Raw genomic sequence first — 7,948 nt, 5'->3', positions numbered from 1 at the left:
AAAATTCATAGACCAACAAAATAACACTATTCATACAACAATCTATTCCAAAGCTTCAAAGAGGATCTTTAAGGAGAATGTGAGAAAGATGTCAGCGGTGCTGATTGTAGCAGCCTATGGTGAAAATTTGTGAGTACCATGGATAGCACCTGAAAGGTTTTTAGCTTTAGACGAGCTGTGAAGGCTAAGAGATATGTCTATAAGTAGACAATGAGTTCCCATCTTAGACTATAAGACCAATGACAACAAAGTAAGTGTATCTTGAGGTCCAAATCTGGATCTTGAGCCTTCTTTGCAGCAAAATGCTCTACTAGAAAAGAGCAAGAAGAGTAGGAATAAAGATTCGTTTGATATACTCAGAGAAACATAGAAGGACGGTGGCGCGTGTAGCCCATGCTTGCCATGGTGATGTGTGTCATACAGGCACTGTAATGAAGGACGTCAGTAGAAGGAGAGGTGGCCGAAAATGATGGAAGAGGGGCACGTGGGTGGAGAGGTTGCTGTGGAAACTTGGCATTGTGGCTAAAAAGTATTTGTGCATTGTTACTTGCTTAACCCTTTTTCTTCCATTTTTCATTTTATTTGTTGAATATTGTGGAGACCAATTGAACCTATAAGTTATTTTTGTTTGATTGCTGACATTAGTATTGGGCCCGAAAACCCTTTTCTTATATTAATTTGTCCAAATTATTATCCCAGGTTAACTTCAGGCCCATTGGCCCTACAAGCTCAAAAGACAAAAGAAATCAATTTCATGCTAAGTTTTGGGAGCGAAGACACGTAAGGATTTCCAATAGATTATGGGTCTCTCACTTTTAGCTATAATAGCTAAGAAAAATCATAAAAATGCCTTACATCCCATTATTTACTAAAAATGTAAAATAAATTTGTCTTGAATTTTTGAATACTGTAACTCACAAATGCATCTTTTTTATTATATATATATATATATATATATATATATATATATATATATATATATATATATATATATATATATATATATATATAGGGCCTCTCTCATTCTCTCATTTTTTTTTTTCCTTACGTTTGCTTGTGCTTTTTATTAATCAATAATTATTTTTTACTTATTCACAAACAAAAAAAACACATATTGCCATTTATAGCTTTTTCCAATTTCATTGACCATTAAATAAATTATTGCGTTAGAAAAATGACCGTTTTAATGAAACGACCATTGTAAAATATGACCGTTAGAAAAATGTCTGTATAAAAAAAAGACGGTAAAAAAAAAAGACAGTAAAAAAAATACTATGTACTGTAATGGAAAATAGAGTGGTTCATCTCATGTATATAAAGCCAATATATTGCTGGTTTATTTCATTAAGCAAAATACAACTTTTTTTTTGCATAGTTTTTCAATTTAGAGTGATATCTGGCTCATAGCTTCTTTAATCCTAAAAAATGACCCCTGCTTTTTTAGTCCTGTGATGCATGATCGTTATTTGGTTTCTTGTGATGGTTTTTCGATGATATTGTGTCGGTGATGATGGACAATAAGGCAGTGATTATGTTGCTAGAGATGAAAGTTTTATTTAGTGTTTTTTTGGTAGAGATGGGTTTTTAATTAAAATGAATAAATTATTCTAAAATTTATTATTTTAATAAAATAGAGAAGGAATTTAAATAAGTTGTTGAAGTAAGGCCTTTAAAAGGTGATTAGCTAAGTTAGCAAAATTGTATTTCGATTAACCGTTTTAAATAAATATTTACATAAACCATTGTTTAGTGATCTAAGTTTGAATCATTGCCTTCCTCGTTTCCCTAAAAAGTTGTTGGACCTTTTTAGTTTGTTGAAAAACAACAAAAAAGATACCTTAAATTTTGGAGTCACGTGGCTCAAAACCAGCAGACAAATTGCCCACCACTTGGAGAGATACATGAAAGGCTGCTGCTTCTAGAGAGAGATGTTGGAAATAATATTTTGATGGCGCAAAAGTTCTTGTTGAATACTAAATAATATTTAATTCAAGAATTGATAATAAAATAAATAACATGTAAGAGAATAAAATTAGAGTATGAAAAGATATTATAATGCTATAAAATTATGCAAGAAAGTTGTTCTTAAAGATTAATTTCGTGCCTCCCATAGTATTCAATACGGTACGATTAGGTCTCTTGAAACGCAACTTTCCACTATTAGATTATAGTGTTTACCTTTATTAAAGATGCACTTCCAAATACGAAGGCAAAATGTTACGTGGATGACTTTACAAATACGTAATGAGATAATTTGTTAGGTTTTGATTGACTTAGATCCTTTAGATTTGTTAAAGGAACCTAAATCTTTTCAAACACACGATTTGAGATTAATTTCCTACATATCTTCTTATTATTTCATCATACTTAAATAGAAAATATTACATCTGTAGAGGTAGAAATAAAAATAAGTATGGTAATCAAATTATTTAATTTGGTTACTATCAATTACAATCTATCTTTTAAAAAGTAATTATCCTACAAGATAAGTATCAAATCATAATATATATTTAACATAGGAAAAATATCCTACCATATTAAATATTCTAATATTAATATATGGAAAATGTTAGATTTACAACACTAATACAACTGTACAACAATCCCTCACATGAGGGTGGGTCCCACATACTGGGACCCACCCTCATGTGAGGGGTTGTTTTGCAGTTGTTGTATTGGTGTTGTACAAGAATCAAATCCCTTAATATATATCAACACCACGTAAAATTCTACTTTCATAACATTATGAAAATGAGATTTTTGATGAGAAATGCTAAAATTCCTTATAATGTCCCTATGAAGTCCTTCTATGCTGACATAACACCTTGTTTTTAATAAAGAAAAACTCCAGCTTAATTTCTCTCTCCTATTTTTATTGCAAAATACAATATGCCATGTCAGCAGAGAATGACCTCAAAAAGACACTAGAATGAGCTTTAATATTTCTCTTATCCATTATAGGGATGACTGTACAAAAGTGTATCGAATTATACACTGTTTTGAGATAAGGGTACTGAACTAGCAAATGTTTCAAACTAGGATATCCAAGTTTCCAAACATCTCACTTAAGAGTACTCCGTTAAGATTTGCTGTTAAATCCTACAAAATTTTCCAAAATACCATTGTGTTTATTTTTTTAAAAAAAAAAAATTTATAAATTTTTTCAAAGATTCAGGTATGAATACTTTTGCAAATTCCGTTAAATTCTGACCAACAACTAGATCCTAGCATATTTATTTATTTATTTATTTATTTTTCTAAAAAAAATAGGAATATTTTTGTTAAATCCTAACGAGTACCATTAACTGAGACGTTTGGAAACTTGAATATTCCAGTTTGAGACGCTTGTTAGTTCAGTATCATTATCTCAAAATGACGTATAATTCAATAACCTTGGGTAAAGTTATCCCTTCATTATATATACACGAGTGCTGGTCGGTTAATTTTTGAAAAGAAATCTTACGACGATACGGTCTTAACGTTAGAAGATTAATGATAAAATACCAGAAAAACTTGATAATCTCCGACAGTCAAAACGGTAAAGCTATTTTTTTCTTCTCATAAAAACTAATGAATATGTTTTAATGTCAAATGGTAAAAGCATTTTGACCATAAGTAATAAAGCTGGTACCATCCAACGGCAACAGAAAAATGAAAGTGCTTGTTTAGGGAGGGAGATGGAGACAGACAGAGATAGAGACAGAGACAGAGACAAAGAGACACAGAGAGAGCAGCCACTGCCTTGGATGCATCACAGAGAGACGGGAGATGGAGTAGGGGGAGGAGAATCTCGGAGTGAGAGCAATCAGCTGTATTAATTAATTAAGAGTCATCAATATATAGTTACGACAGAACCACGTAAGGCCACCACCCCCACTTGTTTACGGTGGCTGTTTCAATTTCTTATTTGGTTAAGTGAGTTTCATAAATTGTCTCTTATAGTCATTTGTCCAAATTCTTTCAAACCCATGCAAAACATTCCATATTATTAAACCGGAAAGTCTATGACGATACAACTAATCAAATAATCAATTCAAACCGACACCCGAGAAGTGAAAATTAAATCAAATAAAAATGATGGAGAAGATGTGGAAGTATGACCTAATTGATTCCAAATATTGATTATGATTGAGTATTAATTATATTATCCGTCCATTTTGTTTCCATATATGCATGTTAGATTATGCGGTACTGAACATACTAATTTGCGAAATTACTGACAAGAGAAAAATAGTTTTTTTTTTTTTTTTTTTTTTTTTTTTTTTTTTTTTTTTATATCATTTCTTAATTTTAGTAAGATCTTTTTCTTTTCTTTTTTAATTTGTGTTTTCTTTTGTTAATTAGATCATTACATGCAGTCGTTGTGTTTTCTTGTTGGACTTTGTTAGCGGCGGGATCGGATAAAATTTCACAGTAAATAATGCATACATGCTTCTAGACGTGATGCATGGCATGGTCAAGCAAAATGGACAAATATCTAAGCCAAAGTGGAAGAAAATGCTTCTACTATTTATTTATTTCAACGAAATAATTAACCCGTTGAAGGTAACTCAAAAAGTGGTTACTTTCTGAAGAATGAACTTTAACGTACATGATTATAATTAATATATATACCTTAACCTCACCTAATCAATTCGGTGAAGTAGGTGATGATCAGTCGTCATCCGCAGCCTACTAGCTAGTCAAAGTCCTGGTACATTTATTCATGAATCATTATAGTATTATTTCCGTGTCAAAGGAAGCTTGGTTTTTGGTTTCAAACCAAACCAAACATACATGCATACATATGCTTTGAATATATATATATATATACCTTAATTAACCTCCTCGATTGGAAGTCGCCTAACATTGTTCTCTAGTTATAAAATGGTAGCCCCAGCCATAATGGAGCAACCAATTAAGCTCGGTCTTTTTGGCATGCACGCCAAAACGGCAAATTGACTCAGGTGATCGATCCATTCGCTTTCACATGTTACAATATTATTCAATCTCATCATGCCCGGCCGGGATGGATGTCACAAATCTGTACCATTTGATATTAATGTAGGGATGGATGGATGGCGTTTTTGAAAATGAAAAACACTAATGCTCCGTTTGTTTCGATGTAAAATGGTTTCCGTCGTAAAATAGTTTCAAGGAAGCCATTTTTCAGAAAAATATTTTCCGTCGAAATCATTTTTCGGTGTTTGGCGCGTACAGAAAATTACAAATATTTTTTATATTTTAATTTAATCATATTAATTAAAAAAAATAAATTTTATTCACAAAATAAAAAATGTTAATATAAAAATATTTTTTTAATATTTGGCAGATACAAATTCTGGCAAAGTTGTCAGAATCTGGCCATTTTTGCCGAATTCCGGCGACCTTTTCCGGAATCCGGCAGAAAACGGCCAGATCTCGGCCAGTTGACCGGAAACCGGCCGTCCTGGCTGGAGATTCGGCCAGATGCCGGGGGTCCGGCCGTTCTGGCCAGATCCAGGCCGGATCCAGCCGGTATCCCGGGCAGACGGCTGGATTCGTCCAGGATCCTGGCCAGATGGCCGGTGATCCGGCTATCTGGCCCGATCCGGGCTGGGATCCGGCCATATTGCCGGAGACCCAGTTGCTTTGGCCAGATTCCAGCCAGTCTGGCCGGAATCTGGCACGGTATCTCCAGAACCCGGCGATGTCTACCAGATTTCTCCTGATTCCGACCTAATTTGTCGGATTCCGACTGGAGTCGGAATCTGGCTTGTCGAAATCCAACAATATTCAACTGCTTGAATGTAAAGGTCGACTGCGTTGTTTAAAAAAAAGTCGACTGCATCTACCATCTACGGAAAATGATTTACATTTTTAAAAAGCGTAAATCATTTTCTGAAATTTATTAAGCATTTTTTGTCAAACGGAAATCATTTTCTGGTTGACCATTATTTTCGCTCCTACCAAACACCGGAAAATACCAAAATCATTTTTCAGAAATCATTTTACGCCGAAACAAACAGAGCATAATTAACAATAGTCTCTTGAGAGTGACGATTGTCGGCATTATAACCGCACGTCACTTTCATTCTACCAATACACATTTCGCGCAGGGTGTGAATTGAAAGACCTTTTATATATGTGTGTGTGTGAGACAACTTTTGCACGTGGTTGCAAAAGATTTCTACAAGTAATCCTATTTTGAATTTGTGTAAATACTTTGCCTGCATGATTAAAAATCAATAATATGATAGGACAATCCATATATACGACAATAATAATGCACACTTTGGTTTTGTTTTTAGAAAATTTCAAAGGAAACTGAGTTGTTGGTATAGTTTTCGGTTTGATGACGTGTCTTCACTGAAGGTACTCTTTCCACAAACTGCAAGACAAAAAGATTAAGGGGTAATTACCTTTTTCCTCAATGAACTACCAACTTTTGCAGAAATTCTCTATGAACTACCAACTTGATTAAAATAGAGCATTCAACTACCAAAGTTACTCATTTTCTCCCTTCCGTTAGTCAGAGGCGTTAATATGCGGGTCATGTGGGGGTCATGTGCCATATTAATGATTTTTCTTCCACTTTTTCCCCTCAGTCCCTCAGTCCTATCCCTTTCTCGTTTATCTTCTTCATCTCTACAACTACTACATTTTTGAAAATGTCCCACCCTTCATTTTCAACCTCACGTATCTCCAAGTCCTCAACATCGCTCACAACCTCCTCTCCGGGAAAGTCCCTGACGACGCTCATGAGCTTCAGTATCTTTGGCTGGACTCAAACCTGTTGTACAGTACCCTGCCCTCGGCTCTCGCAAATTGTTCCTCGCTTGTACATCTCAGTGAAGAAGACTATGCGCTTAGAGGTGCTAAGAGGTATCATCCCGGCAACTATTGGAGCTATTCGAAAGCATCGGGTGCTATCATTTTTTATCATTTAACAATATGCATAGCGCTGAAACACAACAAGAATAACCTGTAAAAAATCAGGCTCAGTTTCAAACCCCCCAAAACAAAGCACAAAGACAGAGCCTAAAACAACCCAAGAGCTGAAAGACACCATGTAAGAAATGTTAGATACACTTACCGCCCGTCCAAATTTGGAAAACTTAGCAACTTTAGCTCTCTGTTGACCAAGGTGACCTAAACATAAAATTGAAAAGCAAAGAAAACTCAAGATATTATTACCAACACAGAGATCAAGTTCAACTTCTATTTCACCTAAATAACAATGATGAACAAAGTGGAAAATTAGAGATTAAGCATGACTGCCAACAGAATATTTTTATGACAGCATTTTAAAGGAATAACAGAACCAAAAAAAATACATGTAAAAATTATTCAAAGGTGTACATATGCCCAACAGGTAAGTATACTTTTAATGCTATAAATGGAATTATTTCTGCTGATTATTGTATGGATATTTTGTAATATTAATATATCACGAGGTTACATAAATTTCTCAAAAAAAAAAAAAAAAAAAAAAAAAGAAGAAGAAGAAGAAGAAGAAGAAGAATACCTGTAAAAATAACAAGACTATCAGCAGACACCCTTGCAAATTCTAGAAGAGTCTTGTTTAGGTATTTTGGAGACAGGTAATCCAAAGCATCTGGCACAATGATTAGAGAAAAAGATTTTGCTCTATAAGGTAGAGGAAACTTGATATTAGCCACGCGCACAATGCCTTTGCGCACAAGATTCTTGCAGTTTCCATCAGCGTCCTCTATGTCATATGGTTCCACACCCCATGCTTAACTTTCCTCTTCTTTAAACAATTTGGAGACCACAGAACAAGTATAAGGGCCCACATGCAAAACTTTACGCATGCTGTCCCCATAGGCTTTCTTTAGAAAAGGTATTGCTCTCTAAACTTCTAACCTGCAAGAAAAGTCACCTGCAAGATGAAATGAATTTCCAAATCATACTTGAATAAAGAGTTGACGGGATATTGCTAACAATGATCACTTTGCACTAACTTAAA

The sequence above is a fragment of the Alnus glutinosa genome, chromosome 3 (genome assembly GCF_958979055.1).
Source record: "Alnus glutinosa chromosome 3, dhAlnGlut1.1, whole genome shotgun sequence".
Classification (NCBI taxonomy): domain Eukaryota; kingdom Viridiplantae; phylum Streptophyta; class Magnoliopsida; order Fagales; family Betulaceae; genus Alnus; species Alnus glutinosa.
The sequence above is the reverse complement of the archived record's forward strand: the minus strand, read 5'-3'. Positions refer to the sequence as shown.